Consider the following 16,596-nt stretch of genomic DNA (forward strand, 5'->3'; position numbering starts at 1 on the left):
AATCCCGGGAAAAAGTTAGTATGTACTATGGAATAAAAATGTTGATGAGAAAACTGCACGTGGTATTCCCTGCCGGTCTCCCATGCAAGTACTAACCACGCCCGATGCAGCTTAACTTCAGTGATCGGACGAGAACTGGTGTATTCTGCAATGGTTTGGCAGTAGGCTGAATACTCGTCGGAATTGGATGTCATTAAATGCTACGGCTAGGCAAAAAATCATGGGAAAAGTTAGTATGTAATGTGGAATAAAAATGTTGCTGAACCTACTGCACGTGGTATTCTCAGTCGGTCTCCCATGCAAGTACTAACCACTACCGATGCAGCTTAACTTCAGTGATCGGACAAGAACTGGTGTGTTCTGCAATGGTTTGGCAGTAGGCTGAATATTTGTTGGAATTGGATGTAATTTAAAACTTCGGCTAGGCAACAAATCCCGAGAAAAAGTTGGTATGTACGGTGGAATAAAAATGTTGATAAGCCTACTGCACGTGGTATTCCCAGCCGGTCTCCCATGCAAGTACTAACCATGCCGAATGCAGATTAACTTCAGTGATCGGACGAGAACTGATGTACTCTGCATTGGTTTGGCAGTAGGCTGAATATTAGTCGGAATTGGATGTAATTTAATACTTCGGCTAGGCAACAAATCCAGGAAAAATGTTTGTATGTACTGTGAAATAAAATGTTGATAAGCCTACTGCACGTGGTATTCCCAGCCGGTCTCCCATGCTAGTACTAACCATGCCCGATGCAGATTAACTTCAGTGATCAGACGAGAACTGGTGTATTCTGCATTGGTTTGGCAGTAGGCTGAATATTCGTCGCAATTGGATGTCATTTAATGCTTCGGCTAGGCAAAAATTCATGGAAAAAAGTTAGTATGTACGGTGGAATAAAAATGTTCATCAGCCTACTGCACGTGGTATTCCCAGCCGGTCTCCCATGCAAGTACTAACCACGCCCGATGCAGCTTAACTTCAGTGATCGGACGAGAACTGGTGTATTCTGCAATGGTTTGGCCGTAGGCTGAATACTTGTCGGAATTGGATGTAATTTAATACTTCGGCTAGGCAACAAATGCCGGGAAAAAGTTGGTATGTACGGTGGAATAAAAATGTTGATAAACCTACTGCACGTTGTATTCCCAACTGATCTCCCATGCAAGTACTAAGCATGCCCAATGCAAATTAACTTCAGGTATCGGATGAGAGCTGGTGTATTCAGCATCGGTTTGGCAGTAGGCTGAATATTTGTCAGAATTGGATGTCGTTTAACGTTTCGGCTAGGCAAAAAATCCCGGGGAAAAGTTAGCATGTACGGTGGAATAAAAATGTTGATAAGCCTACTGCACGTGGTATTCCCAGCCGGTCTCCCATGCAAGTACTAACCACGCCCGATGCAGCTTAACTTCAGCGATCGGAAGAAAACTGGTGTACTCTGCTTTGGTTTGGCAGTAGGCTGAATATTCGTCAGAATTAGATGTCATTTAATGCTTCGACTAGGCAAAAAATCCCGGAAAAAAGTTAGTATGTACTATGGAATAAAAATGTTGATGAGAAAACTGCACGTGGTATTCCCTGCCGGTCTCCCATGCAAGTACTAACCACGCCCGATGCAGCTTAACTTCAGTGATCGGACGAGAACTGGTGTATTCTGCAATGATTTGGCAGTAGGCTGAATACTCGTCGGAATTGGATGTCATTAAATGCTACGGCTAGGCAAAAAATCATGGGAAAAGTTAGTATGTAATGTGGAATAAAAATGTTGCTGAACCTACTGCACGTGGTATTCTCAGCCGGTCTCCCATGCAAGTACTAACCACTACCGATGCAGCTTAACTTCAGTGATCGGACAAGAACTGGTGTGTTCTGCAATGGTTTGGCAGTAGGCTGAATATTCGTCGGAATTGGATGTAATTTAATACTTCGGCTAGGCAACAAATCCCAGAAAAAAGTTGGTATGTACGGTGAAATAAAAATGTTGATAAGCCTACTGCACGTGGTATTCCCAGCCGGTCTCCCATGCAAGTACTAACCATGCCCGATGCAGATTAACTTCAGTAATCAGACGAGAACTGGTGTACTCTGCTTTGGTTTGGCAGTAGGCTGAATATTCGTCAGAATTAGATGTCATTTAATGCTTCGACTAGGCAAAAAATCCCGGGAAAAAGTTAGTATGTACTATGGAATAAAAATGTTGATGAGAAAACTGCACGTGGTATTCCCAGAAGGTCTCCCATGTAAGTACTAACCACGCCCGATGCAGCTTAACTTCAGCGATCGGACGAGAACTGGTGTTCTCTGCAATGGTTTGGCAGTAGGCTGAATATTCGTCGGAATTGGATGTAATTTAATACTTCGGCTAGGCAACAAATCCCAGGAAAAAGTTGGTATGTACGGTGAAATAAAAATGTTGATAAGCCTACTGCACGTGGTATTCCCAGCCGGTCTCCCATGCAAGTACTAACCATGCCCGATGCAGATTAACTTCAGTAATCAGACGAGAACTGGTGTACTCTGCTTTGGTTTGGCAGTAGGCTGAATATTCGTCGAAATTGTATGTCATTTAATGCTTCGGCTAGGCAAAAAATCATGGAAAAATGTTAGTATGTACGATGGAATAAAAATGTTCATCAGCCTACTGCACGTGGTATTCCCTGCCGGTCTCCCATGCAAGTACTAACCACGCCCGATGCAGCTTAACTTCAGTGATCGGACGAGAACTGGTGTATTCTGCAATGGTTTGGCAGTAGGCTGAATACTCGTCGGAATTGGATGTCATTAAATGCTACGGCTAGGCAAAAAATCATGGGAAAAGTTAGTATGTAATGTGGAATAAAAATGTTGCTGAACCTACTGCACGTGGTATTCTCAGCCGGTCTCCCATGCAAGTACTAACCACTACCGATGCAGCTTAACTTCAGTGATCGGACAAGAACTGGTGTGTTCTGCAATGGTTTGGCAGTAGGCTGAATATTTGTTGGAATTGGATGTAATTTAATACTTCGGCTAGGCAAAAAATCCCGGAAAAAAGTTAGTGTGTACGGTGGAATAATAATGTTGATGAGCCTAATGCACGTGGTATTCCCAGCCAGTCTCCCATGCAAGTACTAACCACGCCCGATGCAGCTTAACTTCAGTGATCGGATGGGAACTGGTGTATTCTGCAATGGTTTGGCAGTAGGCTGAATATTCGTCCGAATTGTATGTCATTTAATGCTTCGTCTAGGCAAAAAATCATGGGGAAAAGTTAGTATGTAATGTGGAATAAAAATGTTGATGAGCCTACAGCACGTGGTTTTCCCAGCTAGTCTCCCGTGCAAGTACTAACCACGCCCGATGCAGCTTAACTTCAGTGATCGGACGAGAACTGGTGTATTCTGCAATGGTTTGGCAGTAGGCTGAATAACTGTCGGAATTGGATGTAATTTAAAACTTCGGCTAGGCAACAAATCCCGAGAAAAAGTTGGTATGTACGGTGGAATAAAAATGTTGATAAGCCTACTGCACGTGGTATTCCCAGCCGGTCTCCCATGCAAGTACTAACCATGCCGAATGCAGATTAACTTCAGTGATCGGACGAGAACTGATGTACTCTGCATTGGTTTGGCAGTAGGCTGAATATTAGTCGGAATTGGATGTAATTTAATACTTCGGCTAGGCAACAAATCCAGGAAAAAAGTTTGTATGTACTGTGAAATAAAATGTTGATAAGCCTACTGCACGTGGTATTCCCAGCCGGTCTCCCATGCAAGTACTAACCATGCCCGATGCAGATTAACTTCAGCGATCGGACGAGAACTGGAGTACTCTGCAATGGTTTGGCAGTAGGCTGAATATTTGTCGGAATTGGATGTAATTTAATACTTCGGCTAGGCAACAAATCCCGGGAAAAAGTTGGTATGTACGGTGAAATAAAAATGTTGCTGAACCTACTGCACGTGGTATTCTCAGCCGGTCTCCCATGCAAGTACTAACCACTCCCGATGCAGCTTAACTTCAGTGATCGGACAAGAACTGGTGTGTTCTGCAATGGTTTGGCAGTAGGCTGAATATTTGTTGGAATTGGATGTAATTTAATACTTCGGCTAGGCAAAAAATCCCGGAAAAAAGTTAGTGTGTACGGTGGAATAATAATGTTGATGAGCCTAATGCACGTGGTATTCCCAGCCAGTCTCCCATGCAAGTACTAACCACGCCCGATGCAGCTTAACTTCAGTGATCGGATGGGAACTGGTGTATTCTGCAATGGTTTGGCAGTAGGCTGAATATTCGTCCGAATTGTATGTCATTTAATGCTTCGTCTAGGCAAAAAATCATGGGGAAAAGTTGGTATGTACGGTGGAATAAAAATGTTGATAAGCCTACTGCACGTGGTATTCCCAGCCAGTCTCCCATGCAAGTACTAACCATGCCGAATGCAGATTAACTTCAGTGATCGGACGAGAACTGATGTACTCTGCATTGGTTTGGCAGTAGGCTGAATATTAGTCGGAATTGGATGTAATTTAATACTTCGGCTAGGCAACAAATCCAGAAAAAAAGTTTGTATGTACTGTGAAATAAAATGTTGATAAGCCTACTGCACGTGGTATTCCCAGCCGGTCTCCCATGCTAGTACTAACCATGCCCGATGCAGATTAACTTCAGTGATCAGACGAGAACTGGTGTATTCTGCATTGGTTTGGCAGTAGGCTGAATATTCGTCGCAATTGGATGTCATTTAATGCTTCGGCTAGGCAAAAATTCATGGAAAAAAGTTAGTATGTACGGTGGAATAAAAATGTTCATCAGCCTACTGCACGTGGTATTCCCAGCCGGTCTCCCATGCAAGTACTAACCACGCCCGATGCAGCTTAACTTCAGTGATCGGACGAGAACTGGTGTATTCTGCAATGGTTTGGCAGTAGGCTGAATATTTGTCGGAATAGGATGTCATTTAATGCTTCGGCTAGGCAAAAATTCATGGAAAAAAGTTAGTATGTACGGTGGAATAAAAATGTTCATCAGCCTACTGCACATGTTATTCCCAGCCGGTCTCACATCCAAGTACTAACCACGCCCGATGCAGCTTAACTTCAGTGATCGGACGAGAACTGGTGTATTCTGCATTGGTTTGGCAGTAGGCTGAATATTCGTCGCAATTGGATGTCATTTAATGCTTCGGCTAGGCAAAAATTCATGGAAAAAAGTTAGTATGTACGGTGGAATAAAAATGTTCATCAGCCTACTGCACGTGGTATTCCCAGCCGGTCTCCCATGCAAGTACTAACCACGCCCGATGCAGCTTAACTTCAGTGATTGGACGAGAACTGGTGTATTCTGCAATGGTTTGGCAGTAGGCTGAATATTTGTCGGAATAGGATGTAATTTAATACTTCGCCTAGGCAAAAAATCCCGGGAAAAGTTAGTACGTACTGTGGTATAAAAATGTTGTTGAGCCTAATGCACGTGGTATTCCCAGCCGGTCTCCCATGCAAGTACTAACCACGCCAGATGCATCTTAACTTTAGTGATCGGACGAGAACTGGTGTATTCTGCAATGGTTTGGCAGTAGGCTGAATATTCGTCCGAATTGTATGTCATTTAATGCTTCGGCTAGGCAAAAAATCCCGGGGAAAAGTTAGTATGTACTATGGAATAAAAGTGTTGATGAGAAAACTGCACGTGGTATTCCCAGCAGGTCTCCCATGCAAGTACTAACCATGCCCGATGCAGATTAACTTCAGTAATCGGACCTGAACTGGTGTACTCTGCTTTGGTTTGGCAGTAGGCTGAATATTCGTCGAAATTGGATGTCATTTAATGCTTCGGCTAGGCAAAAAATCATGGAAAAATTTTAGTATGTACGATGGAATAAAAATGTTCATCAGCCTACTGCACGTGGTATTCCCTGCCGGTCTCCCATCCAAGTACTAACCACGCCCGATGCAGCTTAACTTCAGTGATCGGACGAGAACTGGTGTATTCTGCAATGGTTTGGCAGTAGGCTGAATATTCGTCCGAATTGTATGTCATTTAATGCTTCGTCTAGGCAAAAAATCATGGGAAAAAGTTAGTATGTAATGTGGAATAAAAATGTTGATGAGCCTACTGCACGTGGTATTCCCAGCTGGTCTCCTGTGCAAGTACTAACCACGCCCGATGCGGCTTAACTTCAGTAATCGGACGAGAACTGGTGTATTCTGCAATGGTTTGGCAGTAGACTGAATATTTGTCAGAATTGGATGTAATTTAATACTTCGGCTAGGCAACAAATCCCGAGAAAAAGTTGGTATGTACGGTGAAATAAATATGTTGATAAGCCTACTGCACGTGGTATTCCCAGCAGGTCTCCCATGCTAGTACTAACCATGCCCGATGCAGATTAACTTCAGTGATCAGACGAGAACTGGTGTATTCTGCATTGGTTTGGCAGTAGGCTGAATATTCGTCGCAATTGGATGTCATTTAATGCTTCGGCTAGGCAAAAATTCATGGAAAAAAGTTAGTATGTACGGTGGAATAAAAATGTTCATCAGCCTACTGCACGTGGTATTCCCAGCCGGTCTCCCATGCAAGTACTAACCACGCCCGATGCAGCTTAACTTCAGTGATCGGACGAGAACTGGTGTATTCTGCAATGGTTTGGCCGTAGGCTGAATACTCGTCGGAATTGGATGTAATTTAATACTTCGGCTAGGCAACAAATGCCGGGAAAAAGTTGGTATGTACGGTGAAATAAAAATGTTGCTGAACCTACTGCACGTGGTATTCTCAGCCGGTCTCCCATGCAAGTACTAACCACTCCCGATGCAGCTTAACTTCAGTGATCGGACAAGAACTGGTGTGTTCTGCAATGGTTTGGCAGTAGGCTGAATATTTGTTGGAATTGGATGTAATTTAATACTTCGGCTAGGCAAAAAATCCCGGAAAAAAGTTAGTGTGTACGGTGGAATAATAATGTTGATGAGCCTAATGCACGTGGTATTCCCAGCCAGTCTCCCATGCAAGTACTAACCACGCCCGATGCAGCTTAACTTCAGTGATCGGATGGGAACTGGTGTATTCTGCAATGGTTTGGCAGTAGGCTGAATATTCGTCCGAATTGTATGTCATTTAATGCTTCGTCTAGGCAAAAAATCATGGGGAAAAGTTAGTATGTAATGTGGAATAAAAATGTTGATGAGCCTACTGCACGTGGTTTTCCCAGCTAGTCTCCCGTGCAAGTACTAACCACGCCCGATGCAGCTTAACTTCAGTGATCGGACGAGAACTGGTGTATTCTGCAATGGTTTGGCAGTAGGCTGAATAACTGTCGGAATTGGATGTAATTTAAAACTTCGGCTAGGCAACAAATCCCGAGAAAAAGTTGGTATGTACGGTGGAATAAAAATGTTGATAAGCCTACTGCACGTAGTATTCCCAGCCGGTCTCCCATGCAAGTACTAACCATGCCGAATGCAGATTAACTTCAGTGATCGGACGAGAACTGATGTACTCTGCATTGGTTTGGCAGTAGGCTGAATATTAGTCGGAATTGGATGTAATTTAATACTTCGGCTAGGCAACAAATCCAGAAAAAAAGTTTGTATGTACTGTGAAATAAAATGTTGATAAGCCTACTGCACGTGGTATTCCCAGCCGGTCTCCCATGCAAGTACTAACCATGCCGAATGCAGATTAACTTCAGCGATCGGACGAGAACTGGTGTACTCTGCAATGGTTTGGCAGTAGGCTGAATATTTGTCGGAATTGGATGTAATTTAATACTTCGGCTAGGCAACAAATCCCGGGAAAAAGTTGGTATGTACGGTGAAATAAAAATGTTGCTGAACCTACTGCACGTGGTATTCTCAGCCGGTCTCCCATGCAAGTACTAACCACTCCCGATGCAGCTTAACTTCAGTGATCGGACAAGAACTGGTGTGTTCTGCAATGGTTTGGCAGTAGGCTGAATATTTGTTGGAATTGGATGTAATTTAATACTTCGGCTAGGCAAAAAATCCCGGAAAAAAGTTAGTGTGTACGGTGGAATAATAATGTTGATGAGCCTAATGCACGTGGTATTCCCAGCCAGTCTCCCATGCAAGTACTAACCACGCCCGATGCAGCTTAACTTCAGTGATCGGATGGGAACTGGTGTATTCTGCAATGGTTTGGCAGTAGGCTGAATATTCGTCCGAATTGTATGTCATTTAATGCTTCGTCTAGGCAAAAAATCATGGGGAAAAGTTAGTATGTAATGTGGAATAAAAATGTTGATGAGCCTACTGCACGTGGTTTTCCCAGCTAGTCTCCCGTGCAAGTACTAACCACGCCCGATGCAGCTTAACTTCAGTGATCGGACAAGAACTGGTGTATTCTGCAATGGTTTGGCAGTAGGCTGAATAACTGTCGGAATTGGATGTAATTTAAAACTTCGGCTAGGCAACAAATCCCGAGAAAAAGTTGGTATGTACGGTGGAATAAAAATGTTGATAAGCCTACTGCACGTGGTATTCCCAGCCGGTCTCCCATGCAAGTACTAACCATGCCGAATGCAGATTAACTTCAGTGATCGGACGAGAACTGATGTACTCTGCATTGGTTTGGCAGTAGGCTGAATATTAGTCGGAATTGGATGTAATTTAATACTTCGGCTAGGCAACAAATCCAGAAAAAAAGTTTGTATGTACTGTGAAATAAAATGTTGATAAGCCTACTGCACGTGGTATTCCCAGCCGGTCTCCCATGCTAGTACTAACCATGCCCGATGCAGATTAACTTCAGTGATCAGACGAGAACTGGTGTATTCTGCATTGGTTTGGCAGTAGGCTGAATATTCGTCGCAATTGGATGTCATTTAATGCTTCGGCTAGGCAAAAATTCATGGAAAAAAGATAGTATGTACGGTGGAATAAAAATGTTCATCAGCCTACTGCACGTGGTATTCCCAGCCGGTCTCCCATGCAAGTACTAACCACGCCCGATGCAGCTTAACTTCAGTGATCGGACGAGAACTGGTGTATTCTGCAATGGTTTGGCAGTAGGCTGAATATTTGTCGGAATAGGATGTCATTTAATGCTTCGGCTAGGCAAAAATTCATGGAAAAAAGTTAGTATGTACGGTGGAATAAAAATGTTCATCAGCCTACTGCACATGTTATTCCCAGCCGGTCTCACATCCAAGTACTAACCACGCCCGATGCAGCTTAACTTCAGTGATCGGACGAGAACTGGTGTATTCTGCAATGGTTTGGCAGTAGGCTGAATATTCGTCGCAATTGGATGTCATTTAATGCTTCGGCTAGGCAAAAATTCATGGAAAAAAGTTAGTATGTACGGTGGAATAAAAATGTTCATCAGCCTACTGCACGTGGTATTCCCAGCCGGTCTCCCATGCAAGTACTAACCATGCCGAATGCAGATTAACTTCAGTGATCGGACGAGAACTGATGTACTCTGCATTGGTTTGGCAGTAGGCTGAATATTAGTCGGAATTGGATGTAATTTAATACTTCGGCTAGGCAACAAATCCAGAAAAAAAGTTTGTATGTACTGTGAAATAAAATGTTGATAAGCCTACTGCACGTGGTATTCCCAGCCGGTCTCCCATGCTAGTACTAACCATGCCCGATGCAGATTAACTTCAGTGATCAGACGAGAACTGGTGTATTCTGCATTGGTTTGGCAGTAGGCTGAATATTCGTCGCAATTGGATGTCATTTAATGCTTCGGCTAGGCAAAAATTCATGGAAAAAAGTTAGTATGTACGGTGGAATAAAAATGTTCATCAGCCTACTGCACGTGGTATTCCCAGCCGGTCTCCCATGCAAGTACTAACCACGCCCGATGCAGCTTAACTTCAGTGATCGGACGAGAACTGGTGTATTCTGCAATGGTTTGGCAGTAGGCTGAATATTTGTCGGAATAGGATGTCATTTAATGCTTCGGCTAGGCAAAAATTCATGGAAAAAAGTTAGTATGTACGGTGGAATAAAAATGTTCATCAGCCTACTGCACATGTTATTCCCAGCCGGTCTCACATCCAAGTACTAACCACGCCCGATGCAGCTTAACTTCAGTGATCGGACGAGAACTGGTGTATTCTGCAATGGTTTGGCAGTAGGCTGAATATTCGTCGCAATTGGATGTCATTTAATGCTTCGGCTAGGCAAAAATTCATGGAAAAAAGTTAGTATGTACGGTGGAATAAAAATGTTCATCAGCCTACTGCACGTGGTATTCCCAGCCGGTCTCCCATGCAAGTACTAACCATGCCGAATGCAGATTAACTTCAGCGATCGGACGAGAACTGGTGTACTCTGCAATGGTTTGGCAGTAGGCTGAATATTTGTCGGAATTGGATGTAATTTAATACTTCGGCTAGGCAACAAATCCCGGGAAAAAGTTGGTATGTACGGTGAAATAAAAATGTTGCTGAACCTACTGCACGTGGTATTCTCAGCCGGTCTCCCATGCAAGTACTAACCACTCCCGATGCAGCTTAACTTCAGTGATCGGACAAGAACTGGTGTGTTCTGCAATGGTTTGGCAGTAGGCTGAATATTTGTTGGAATTGGATGTAATTTAATACTTCGGCTAGGCAAAAAATCCCGGAAAAAAGTTAGTGTGTACGGTGGAATAATAATGTTGATGAGCCTAATGCACGTGGTATTCCCAGCCAGTCTCCCATGCAAGTACTAACCACGCCCGATGCAGCTTAACTTCAGTGATCGGATGGGAACTGGTGTATTCTGCAATGGTTTGGCAGTAGGCTGAATATTCGTCCGAATTGTATGTCATTTAATGCTTCGTCTAGGCAAAAAATCATGGGGAAAAGTTAGTATGTAATGTGGAATAAAAATGTTGATGAGCCTACTGCACGTGGTTTTCCCAGCTAGTCTCCCGTGCAAGTACTAACCACGCCCGATGCAGCTTAACTTCAGTGATCGGACGAGAACTGGTGTATTCTGCAATGGTTTGGCAGTAGGCTGAATAACTGTCGGAATTGGATGTAATTTAAAACTTCGGCTAGGCAACAAATCCCGAGAAAAAGTTGGTATGTACGGTGGAATAAAAATGTTGATAAGCCTACTGCACGTGGTATTCCCAGCCGGTCTCCCATGCAAGTACTAACCATGCCGAATGCAGATTAACTTCAGTGATCGGACGAGAACTGATGTACTCTGCATTGGTTTGGCAGTAGGCTGAATATTAGTCGGAATTGGATGTAATTTAATACTTCGGCTAGGCAACAAATCCAGAAAAAAAGTTTGTATGTACTGTGAAATAAAATGTTGATAAGCCTACTGCACGTGGTATTCCCAGCCGGTCTCCCATGCTAGTACTAACCATGCCCGATGCAGATTAACTTCAGTGATCAGACGAGAACTGGTGTATTCTGCATTGGTTTGGCAGAAGGCTGAATATTCGTCGCAATTGGATGTCATTTAATGCTTCGGCTAGGCAAAAATTCATGGAAAAAAGTTAGTATGTACGGTGGAATAAAAATGTTCATCAGCCTACTGCACGTGGTATTCCCAGCCGGTCTCCCATGCAAGTACTAACCACGCCCGATGCAGCTTAACTTCAGTGATCGGACGAGAACTGGTGTATTCTGCAATGGTTTGGCAGTAGGCTGAATATTTGTCGGAATAGGATGTCATTTAATGCTTCGGCTAGGCAAAAATTCATGGAAAAAAGTTAGTATGTACGGTGGAATAAAAATGTTCATCAGCCTACTGCACATGTTATTCCCAGCCGGTCTCACATCCAAGTACTAACCACGCCCGATGCAGCTTAACTTCAGTGATCGGACGAGAACTGGTGTATTCTGCAATGGTTTGGCAGTAGGCTGAATATTCGTCGCAATTGGATGTCATTTAATGCTTCGGCTAGGCAAAAATTCATGGAAAAAAGTTAGTATGTACGGTGGAATAAAAATGTTCATCAGCCTACTGCACGTGGTATTCCCAGCCGGTCTCCCATGCAAGTACTAACCATGCCGAATGCAGATTAACTTCAGCGATCGGACGAGAACTGGTGTACTCTGCAATGGTTTGGCAGTAGGCTGAATATTTGTCGGAATTGGATGTAATTTAATACTTCGGCTAGGCAACAAATCCCGGGAAAAAGTTGGTATGTACGGTGAAATAAAAATGTTGCTGAACCTACTGCACGTGGTATTCTCAGCCGGTCTCCCATGCAAGTACTAACCACTCCCGATGCAGCTTAACTTCAGTGATCGGACAAGAACTGGTGTGTTCTGCAATGGTTTGGCAGTAGGCTGAATATTTGTTGGAATTGGATGTAATTTAATACTTCGGCTAGGCAAAAAATCCCGGAAAAAAGTTAGTGTGTACGGTGGAATAATAATGTTGATGAGCCTAATGCACGTGGTATTCCCAGCCAGTCTCCCATGCAAGTACTAACCACGCCCGATGCAGCTTAACTTCAGTGATCGGATGGGAACTGGTGTATTCTGCAATGGTTTGGCAGTAGGCTGAATATTCGTCCGAATTGTATGTCATTTAATGCTTCGTCTAGGCAAAAAATCATGGGGAAAAGTTAGTATGTAATGTGGAATAAAAATGTTGATGAGCCTACTGCACGTGGTTTTCCCAGCTAGTCTCCCGTGCAAGTACTAACCACGCCCGATGCAGCTTAACTTCAGTGATCGGACGAGAACTGGTGTATTCTGCAATGGTTTGGCAGTAGGCTGAATAACTGTCGGAATTGGATGTAATTTAAAACTTCGGCTAGGCAACAAATCCCGAGAAAAAGTTGGTATGTACGGTGGAATAAAAATGTTGATAAGCCTACTGCACGTGGTATTCCCAGCCGGTCTCCCATGCAAGTACTAACCACGCCCGATGCAGCTTAACTTCAGTGATCGGACGAGAACTGGTGTATTCTGCAATGGTTTGGCCGTAGGCTGAATACTCGTCGGAATTGGATGTAATTTAATACTTCGGCTAGGCAACAAATGCCGGGAAAAAGTTGGTATGTACGGTGAAATAAAAATGTTGCTGAACCTACTGCACGTGGTATTCTCAGCCGGTCTCCCATGCAAGTACTAACCACTCCCGATGCAGCTTAACTTCAGTGATCGGACAAGAACTGGTGTGTTCTGCAATGGTTTGGCAGTAGGCTGAATATTTGTTGGAATTGGATGTAATTTAATACTTCGGCTAGGCAAAAAATCCCGGAAAAAAGTTAGTGTGTACGGTGGAATAATAATGTTGATGAGCCTAATGCACGTGGTATTCCCAGCCAGTCTCCCATGCAAGTACTAACCACGCCCGATGCAGCTTAACTTCAGTGATCGGATGGGAACTGGTGTATTCTGCAATGGTTTGGCAGTAGGCTGAATATTCGTCCGAATTGTATGTCATTTAATGCTTCGTCTAGGCAAAAAATCATGGGGAAAAGTTAGTATGTAATGTGGAATAAAAATGTTGATGAGCCTACTGCACGTGGTTTTCCCAGCTAGTCTCCCGTGCAAGTACTAACCACGCCCGATGCAGCTTAACTTCAGTGATCGGACGAGAACTGGTGTATTCTGCAATGGTTTGGCAGTAGGCTGAATAACTGTCGGAATTGGATGTAATTTAAAACTTCGGCTAGGCAACAAATCCCGAGAAAAAGTTGGTATGTACGGTGGAATAAAAATGTTGATAAGCCTACTGCACGTAGTATTCCCAGCCGGTCTCCCATGCAAGTACTAACCATGCCGAATGCAGATTAACTTCAGTGATCGGACGAGAACTGATGTACTCTGCATTGGTTTGGCAGTAGGCTGAATATTAGTCGGAATTGGATGTAATTTAATACTTCGGCTAGGCAACAAATCCAGAAAAAAAGTTTGTATGTACTGTGAAATAAAATGTTGATAAGCCTACTGCACGTGGTATTCCCAGCCGGTCTCCCATGCAAGTACTAACCATGCCGAATGCAGATTAACTTCAGCGATCGGACGAGAACTGGTGTACTCTGCAATGGTTTGGCAGTAGGCTGAATATTTGTCGGAATTGGATGTAATTTAATACTTCGGCTAGGCAACAAATCCCGGGAAAAAGTTGGTATGTACGGTGAAATAAAAATGTTGCTGAACCTACTGCACGTGGTATTCTCAGCCGGTCTCCCATGCAAGTACTAACCACTCCCGATGCAGCTTAACTTCAGTGATCGGACAAGAACTGGTGTGTTCTGCAATGGTTTGGCAGTAGGCTGAATATTTGTTGGAATTGGATGTAATTTAATACTTCGGCTAGGCAAAAAATCCCGGAAAAAAGTTAGTGTGTACGGTGGAATAATAATGTTGATGAGCCTAATGCACGTGGTATTCCCAGCCAGTCTCCCATGCAAGTACTAACCACGCCCGATGCAGCTTAACTTCAGTGATCGGATGGGAACTGGTGTATTCTGCAATGGTTTGGCAGTAGGCTGAATATTCGTCCGAATTGTATGTCATTTAATGCTTCGTCTAGGCAAAAAATCATGGGGAAAAGTTAGTATGTAATGTGGAATAAAAATGTTGATGAGCCTACTGCACGTGGTTTTCCCAGCTAGTCTCCCGTGCAAGTACTAACCACGCCCGATGCAGCTTAACTTCAGTGATCGGACAAGAACTGGTGTATTCTGCAATGGTTTGGCAGTAGGCTGAATAACTGTCGGAATTGGATGTAATTTAAAACTTCGGCTAGGCAACAAATCCCGAGAAAAAGTTGGTATGTACGGTGGAATAAAAATGTTGATAAGCCTACTGCACGTGGTATTCCCAGCCGGTCTCCCATGCAAGTACTAACCATGCCGAATGCAGATTAACTTCAGTGATCGGACGAGAACTGATGTACTCTGCATTGGTTTGGCAGTAGGCTGAATATTAGTCGGAATTGGATGTAATTTAATACTTCGGCTAGGCAACAAATCCAGAAAAAAAGTTTGTATGTACTGTGAAATAAAATGTTGATAAGCCTACTGCACGTGGTATTCCCAGCCGGTCTCCCATGCTAGTACTAACCATGCCCGATGCAGATTAACTTCAGTGATCAGACGAGAACTGGTGTATTCTGCATTGGTTTGGCAGTAGGCTGAATATTCGTCGCAATTGGATGTCATTTAATGCTTCGGCTAGGCAAAAATTCATGGAAAAAAGTTAGTATGTACGGTGGAATAAAAATGTTCATCAGCCTACTGCACGTGGTATTCCCAGCCGGTCTCCCATGCAAGTACTAACCACGCCCGATGCAGCTTAACTTCAGTGATCGGACGAGAACTGGTGTATTCTGCAATGGTTTGGCAGTAGGCTGAATATTTGTCGGAATAGGATGTCATTTAATGCTTCGGCTAGGCAAAAATTCATGGAAAAAAGTTAGTATGTACGGTGGAATAAAAATGTTCATCAGCCTACTGCACATGTTATTCCCAGCCGGTCTCACATCCAAGTACTAACCACGCCCGATGCAGCTTAACTTCAGTGATCGGACGAGAACTGGTGTATTCTGCAATGGTTTGGCAGTAGGCTGAATATTCGTCGCAATTGGATGTCATTTAATGCTTCGGCTAGGCAAAAATTCATGGAAAAAAGTTAGTATGTACGGTGGAATAAAAATGTTCATCAGCCTACTGCACGTGGTATTCCCAGCCGGTCTCCCATGCAAGTACTAACCATGCCGAATGCAGATTAACTTCAGTGATCGGACGAGAACTGATGTACTCTGCATTGGTTTGGCAGTAGGCTGAATATTAGTCGGAATTGGATGTAATTTAATACTTCGGCTAGGCAACAAATCCAGAAAAAAAGTTTGTATGTACTGTGAAATAAAATGTTGATAAGCCTACTGCACGTGGTATTCCCAGCCGGTCTCCCATGCTAGTACTAACCATGCCCGATGCAGATTAACTTCAGTGATCAGACGAGAACTGGTGTATTCTGCATTGGTTTGGCAGTAGGCTGAATATTCGTCGCAATTGGATGTCATTTAATGCTTCGGCTAGGCAAAAATTCATGGAAAAAAGTTAGTATGTACGGTGGAATAAAAATGTTCATCAGCCTACTGCACGTGGTATTCCCAGCCGGTCTCCCATGCAAGTACTAACCACGCCCGATGCAGCTTAACTTCAGTGATCGGACGAGAACTGGTGTATTCTGCAATGGTTTGGCAGTAGGCTGAATATTTGTCGGAATAGGATGTCATTTAATGCTTCGGCTAGGCAAAAATTCATGGAAAAAAGTTAGTATGTACGGTGGAATAAAAATGTTCATCAGCCTACTGCACATGTTATTCCCAGCCGGTCTCACATCCAAGTACTAACCACGCCCGATGCAGCTTAACTTCAGTGATCGGACGAGAACTGGTGTATTCTGCAATGGTTTGGCAGTAGGCTGAATATTCGTCGCAATTGGATGTCATTTAATGCTTCGGCTAGGCAAAAATTCATGGAAAAAAGTTAGTATGTACGGTGGAATAAAAATGTTCATCAGCCTACTGCACGTGGTATTCCCAGCCGGTCTCCCATGCAAGTACTAACCATGCCGAATGCAGATTAACTTCAGCGATCGGACGAGAACTGGTGTACTCTGCAATGGTTTGGCAGTAGGCTGAATATTTGTCGGAATTGGATGTAAT

The 16,596-nt window shown here is 43.6% G+C and overlaps 7 non-coding genes and 68 pseudogenes across 7 annotated transcripts; all 75 read right to left on the bottom strand.

The window, feature by feature from the left end:
- Positions 1-47: 47 nt before the first annotated feature.
- LOC146743739 (5S ribosomal RNA) lies at positions 48-167 on the bottom strand (annotated as a pseudogene).
- Positions 168-262: 95 nt separating this feature from the next.
- LOC146743740 (5S ribosomal RNA) lies at positions 263-382 on the bottom strand (annotated as a pseudogene).
- A 96-nt stretch (positions 383-478) lies between these two features.
- Positions 479-598, bottom strand: LOC146743741 (5S ribosomal RNA; annotated as a pseudogene).
- A 95-nt stretch (positions 599-693) lies between these two features.
- On the bottom strand, positions 694-813 carry LOC146743742 (5S ribosomal RNA; annotated as a pseudogene).
- A 96-nt stretch (positions 814-909) lies between these two features.
- Positions 910-1,029, bottom strand: LOC146743743 (5S ribosomal RNA; annotated as a pseudogene).
- A 312-nt stretch (positions 1,030-1,341) lies between these two features.
- LOC146743744 (5S ribosomal RNA) lies at positions 1,342-1,461 on the bottom strand (annotated as a pseudogene).
- A 96-nt stretch (positions 1,462-1,557) lies between these two features.
- Positions 1,558-1,677, bottom strand: LOC146743745 (5S ribosomal RNA; annotated as a pseudogene).
- A 95-nt stretch (positions 1,678-1,772) lies between these two features.
- LOC146743746 (5S ribosomal RNA) lies at positions 1,773-1,892 on the bottom strand (annotated as a pseudogene).
- A 96-nt stretch (positions 1,893-1,988) lies between these two features.
- Positions 1,989-2,108, bottom strand: LOC146743747 (5S ribosomal RNA; annotated as a pseudogene).
- A 96-nt stretch (positions 2,109-2,204) lies between these two features.
- LOC146743748 (5S ribosomal RNA) lies at positions 2,205-2,324 on the bottom strand (annotated as a pseudogene).
- Positions 2,325-2,420: 96 nt separating this feature from the next.
- Positions 2,421-2,540, bottom strand: LOC146743749 (5S ribosomal RNA; annotated as a pseudogene).
- A 96-nt stretch (positions 2,541-2,636) lies between these two features.
- Positions 2,637-2,756, bottom strand: LOC146743750 (5S ribosomal RNA; annotated as a pseudogene).
- Positions 2,757-2,851: 95 nt separating this feature from the next.
- Positions 2,852-2,971, bottom strand: LOC146743751 (5S ribosomal RNA; annotated as a pseudogene).
- Positions 2,972-3,067: 96 nt separating this feature from the next.
- Positions 3,068-3,187, bottom strand: LOC146743752 (5S ribosomal RNA; annotated as a pseudogene).
- A 96-nt stretch (positions 3,188-3,283) lies between these two features.
- Positions 3,284-3,403, bottom strand: LOC146743753 (5S ribosomal RNA; annotated as a pseudogene).
- A 96-nt stretch (positions 3,404-3,499) lies between these two features.
- On the bottom strand, positions 3,500-3,619 carry LOC146743754 (5S ribosomal RNA; annotated as a pseudogene).
- Positions 3,620-3,714: 95 nt separating this feature from the next.
- On the bottom strand, positions 3,715-3,834 carry LOC146743755 (5S ribosomal RNA; annotated as a pseudogene).
- A 96-nt stretch (positions 3,835-3,930) lies between these two features.
- Positions 3,931-4,050, bottom strand: LOC146743756 (5S ribosomal RNA; annotated as a pseudogene).
- Positions 4,051-4,146: 96 nt separating this feature from the next.
- Positions 4,147-4,266, bottom strand: LOC146743757 (5S ribosomal RNA; annotated as a pseudogene).
- A 96-nt stretch (positions 4,267-4,362) lies between these two features.
- Positions 4,363-4,482, bottom strand: LOC146743758 (5S ribosomal RNA; annotated as a pseudogene).
- A 95-nt stretch (positions 4,483-4,577) lies between these two features.
- On the bottom strand, positions 4,578-4,697 carry LOC146743759 (5S ribosomal RNA; annotated as a pseudogene).
- A 96-nt stretch (positions 4,698-4,793) lies between these two features.
- On the bottom strand, positions 4,794-4,913 carry LOC146743760 (5S ribosomal RNA). Its single transcript, XR_014929640.1, has one exon. It is a non-coding gene; the product is annotated as a 5S ribosomal RNA (ribosomal RNA).
- A 96-nt stretch (positions 4,914-5,009) lies between these two features.
- On the bottom strand, positions 5,010-5,129 carry LOC146743761 (5S ribosomal RNA; annotated as a pseudogene).
- Positions 5,130-5,225: 96 nt separating this feature from the next.
- Positions 5,226-5,345, bottom strand: LOC146743762 (5S ribosomal RNA; annotated as a pseudogene).
- A 95-nt stretch (positions 5,346-5,440) lies between these two features.
- On the bottom strand, positions 5,441-5,560 carry LOC146743763 (5S ribosomal RNA; annotated as a pseudogene).
- Positions 5,561-5,872: 312 nt separating this feature from the next.
- On the bottom strand, positions 5,873-5,992 carry LOC146743764 (5S ribosomal RNA). The gene has a single exon (XR_014929620.1). It is a non-coding gene; the product is annotated as a 5S ribosomal RNA (ribosomal RNA).
- A 96-nt stretch (positions 5,993-6,088) lies between these two features.
- On the bottom strand, positions 6,089-6,208 carry LOC146743765 (5S ribosomal RNA; annotated as a pseudogene).
- Positions 6,209-6,304: 96 nt separating this feature from the next.
- On the bottom strand, positions 6,305-6,424 carry LOC146743766 (5S ribosomal RNA; annotated as a pseudogene).
- Positions 6,425-6,520: 96 nt separating this feature from the next.
- Positions 6,521-6,640, bottom strand: LOC146743767 (5S ribosomal RNA; annotated as a pseudogene).
- Positions 6,641-6,736: 96 nt separating this feature from the next.
- Positions 6,737-6,856, bottom strand: LOC146743768 (5S ribosomal RNA; annotated as a pseudogene).
- A 96-nt stretch (positions 6,857-6,952) lies between these two features.
- On the bottom strand, positions 6,953-7,072 carry LOC146743769 (5S ribosomal RNA; annotated as a pseudogene).
- A 96-nt stretch (positions 7,073-7,168) lies between these two features.
- LOC146743770 (5S ribosomal RNA) lies at positions 7,169-7,288 on the bottom strand (annotated as a pseudogene).
- Positions 7,289-7,384: 96 nt separating this feature from the next.
- Positions 7,385-7,504, bottom strand: LOC146743771 (5S ribosomal RNA; annotated as a pseudogene).
- A 95-nt stretch (positions 7,505-7,599) lies between these two features.
- On the bottom strand, positions 7,600-7,719 carry LOC146743772 (5S ribosomal RNA; annotated as a pseudogene).
- Positions 7,720-7,815: 96 nt separating this feature from the next.
- LOC146743773 (5S ribosomal RNA) lies at positions 7,816-7,935 on the bottom strand (annotated as a pseudogene).
- A 96-nt stretch (positions 7,936-8,031) lies between these two features.
- LOC146743774 (5S ribosomal RNA) lies at positions 8,032-8,151 on the bottom strand (annotated as a pseudogene).
- A 96-nt stretch (positions 8,152-8,247) lies between these two features.
- LOC146743775 (5S ribosomal RNA) lies at positions 8,248-8,367 on the bottom strand (annotated as a pseudogene).
- Positions 8,368-8,463: 96 nt separating this feature from the next.
- LOC146743776 (5S ribosomal RNA) lies at positions 8,464-8,583 on the bottom strand (annotated as a pseudogene).
- Positions 8,584-8,678: 95 nt separating this feature from the next.
- On the bottom strand, positions 8,679-8,798 carry LOC146743777 (5S ribosomal RNA; annotated as a pseudogene).
- A 96-nt stretch (positions 8,799-8,894) lies between these two features.
- LOC146743778 (5S ribosomal RNA) lies at positions 8,895-9,014 on the bottom strand. The gene has a single exon (XR_014929641.1). It is a non-coding gene; the product is annotated as a 5S ribosomal RNA (ribosomal RNA).
- A 96-nt stretch (positions 9,015-9,110) lies between these two features.
- LOC146743779 (5S ribosomal RNA) lies at positions 9,111-9,230 on the bottom strand (annotated as a pseudogene).
- Positions 9,231-9,326: 96 nt separating this feature from the next.
- On the bottom strand, positions 9,327-9,446 carry LOC146743780 (5S ribosomal RNA; annotated as a pseudogene).
- Positions 9,447-9,541: 95 nt separating this feature from the next.
- Positions 9,542-9,661, bottom strand: LOC146743781 (5S ribosomal RNA; annotated as a pseudogene).
- A 96-nt stretch (positions 9,662-9,757) lies between these two features.
- On the bottom strand, positions 9,758-9,877 carry LOC146743782 (5S ribosomal RNA). The gene has a single exon (XR_014929642.1). It is a non-coding gene; the product is annotated as a 5S ribosomal RNA (ribosomal RNA).
- A 96-nt stretch (positions 9,878-9,973) lies between these two features.
- On the bottom strand, positions 9,974-10,093 carry LOC146743783 (5S ribosomal RNA; annotated as a pseudogene).
- A 96-nt stretch (positions 10,094-10,189) lies between these two features.
- LOC146743784 (5S ribosomal RNA) lies at positions 10,190-10,309 on the bottom strand (annotated as a pseudogene).
- Positions 10,310-10,405: 96 nt separating this feature from the next.
- Positions 10,406-10,525, bottom strand: LOC146743785 (5S ribosomal RNA; annotated as a pseudogene).
- Positions 10,526-10,621: 96 nt separating this feature from the next.
- LOC146743786 (5S ribosomal RNA) lies at positions 10,622-10,741 on the bottom strand (annotated as a pseudogene).
- A 96-nt stretch (positions 10,742-10,837) lies between these two features.
- On the bottom strand, positions 10,838-10,957 carry LOC146743787 (5S ribosomal RNA; annotated as a pseudogene).
- Positions 10,958-11,053: 96 nt separating this feature from the next.
- LOC146743788 (5S ribosomal RNA) lies at positions 11,054-11,173 on the bottom strand (annotated as a pseudogene).
- Positions 11,174-11,268: 95 nt separating this feature from the next.
- On the bottom strand, positions 11,269-11,388 carry LOC146743789 (5S ribosomal RNA; annotated as a pseudogene).
- Positions 11,389-11,484: 96 nt separating this feature from the next.
- LOC146743790 (5S ribosomal RNA) lies at positions 11,485-11,604 on the bottom strand. The gene has a single exon (XR_014929643.1). It is a non-coding gene; the product is annotated as a 5S ribosomal RNA (ribosomal RNA).
- Positions 11,605-11,700: 96 nt separating this feature from the next.
- Positions 11,701-11,820, bottom strand: LOC146743791 (5S ribosomal RNA; annotated as a pseudogene).
- Positions 11,821-11,916: 96 nt separating this feature from the next.
- LOC146743792 (5S ribosomal RNA) lies at positions 11,917-12,036 on the bottom strand (annotated as a pseudogene).
- Positions 12,037-12,132: 96 nt separating this feature from the next.
- Positions 12,133-12,252, bottom strand: LOC146743793 (5S ribosomal RNA; annotated as a pseudogene).
- Positions 12,253-12,348: 96 nt separating this feature from the next.
- On the bottom strand, positions 12,349-12,468 carry LOC146743794 (5S ribosomal RNA; annotated as a pseudogene).
- Positions 12,469-12,564: 96 nt separating this feature from the next.
- On the bottom strand, positions 12,565-12,684 carry LOC146743795 (5S ribosomal RNA; annotated as a pseudogene).
- A 96-nt stretch (positions 12,685-12,780) lies between these two features.
- On the bottom strand, positions 12,781-12,900 carry LOC146743796 (5S ribosomal RNA; annotated as a pseudogene).
- A 96-nt stretch (positions 12,901-12,996) lies between these two features.
- Positions 12,997-13,116, bottom strand: LOC146743797 (5S ribosomal RNA; annotated as a pseudogene).
- A 96-nt stretch (positions 13,117-13,212) lies between these two features.
- On the bottom strand, positions 13,213-13,332 carry LOC146743798 (5S ribosomal RNA; annotated as a pseudogene).
- Positions 13,333-13,428: 96 nt separating this feature from the next.
- Positions 13,429-13,548, bottom strand: LOC146743799 (5S ribosomal RNA; annotated as a pseudogene).
- Positions 13,549-13,644: 96 nt separating this feature from the next.
- LOC146743800 (5S ribosomal RNA) lies at positions 13,645-13,764 on the bottom strand (annotated as a pseudogene).
- Positions 13,765-13,859: 95 nt separating this feature from the next.
- LOC146743801 (5S ribosomal RNA) lies at positions 13,860-13,979 on the bottom strand (annotated as a pseudogene).
- A 96-nt stretch (positions 13,980-14,075) lies between these two features.
- LOC146743802 (5S ribosomal RNA) lies at positions 14,076-14,195 on the bottom strand (annotated as a pseudogene).
- A 96-nt stretch (positions 14,196-14,291) lies between these two features.
- On the bottom strand, positions 14,292-14,411 carry LOC146743803 (5S ribosomal RNA; annotated as a pseudogene).
- A 96-nt stretch (positions 14,412-14,507) lies between these two features.
- LOC146743804 (5S ribosomal RNA) lies at positions 14,508-14,627 on the bottom strand (annotated as a pseudogene).
- A 96-nt stretch (positions 14,628-14,723) lies between these two features.
- Positions 14,724-14,843, bottom strand: LOC146743805 (5S ribosomal RNA; annotated as a pseudogene).
- Positions 14,844-14,938: 95 nt separating this feature from the next.
- LOC146743806 (5S ribosomal RNA) lies at positions 14,939-15,058 on the bottom strand (annotated as a pseudogene).
- Positions 15,059-15,154: 96 nt separating this feature from the next.
- Positions 15,155-15,274, bottom strand: LOC146743807 (5S ribosomal RNA). The gene has a single exon (XR_014929644.1). It is a non-coding gene; the product is annotated as a 5S ribosomal RNA (ribosomal RNA).
- Positions 15,275-15,370: 96 nt separating this feature from the next.
- LOC146743808 (5S ribosomal RNA) lies at positions 15,371-15,490 on the bottom strand (annotated as a pseudogene).
- A 96-nt stretch (positions 15,491-15,586) lies between these two features.
- Positions 15,587-15,706, bottom strand: LOC146743809 (5S ribosomal RNA; annotated as a pseudogene).
- Positions 15,707-15,801: 95 nt separating this feature from the next.
- Positions 15,802-15,921, bottom strand: LOC146743810 (5S ribosomal RNA; annotated as a pseudogene).
- Positions 15,922-16,017: 96 nt separating this feature from the next.
- LOC146743811 (5S ribosomal RNA) lies at positions 16,018-16,137 on the bottom strand. The gene has a single exon (XR_014929645.1). It is a non-coding gene; the product is annotated as a 5S ribosomal RNA (ribosomal RNA).
- A 96-nt stretch (positions 16,138-16,233) lies between these two features.
- Positions 16,234-16,353, bottom strand: LOC146743812 (5S ribosomal RNA; annotated as a pseudogene).
- Positions 16,354-16,449: 96 nt separating this feature from the next.
- LOC146743813 (5S ribosomal RNA) lies at positions 16,450-16,569 on the bottom strand (annotated as a pseudogene).
- Between the last annotated feature and the right edge of the window lie 27 nt (positions 16,570-16,596).

This window comes from Saccoglossus kowalevskii, chromosome 5, assembly GCF_978046115.1.
Source record: "Saccoglossus kowalevskii chromosome 5, keSacKowa6.1, whole genome shotgun sequence".
NCBI classification, from domain to species: Eukaryota; Metazoa; Hemichordata; class Enteropneusta; family Harrimaniidae; genus Saccoglossus; species Saccoglossus kowalevskii.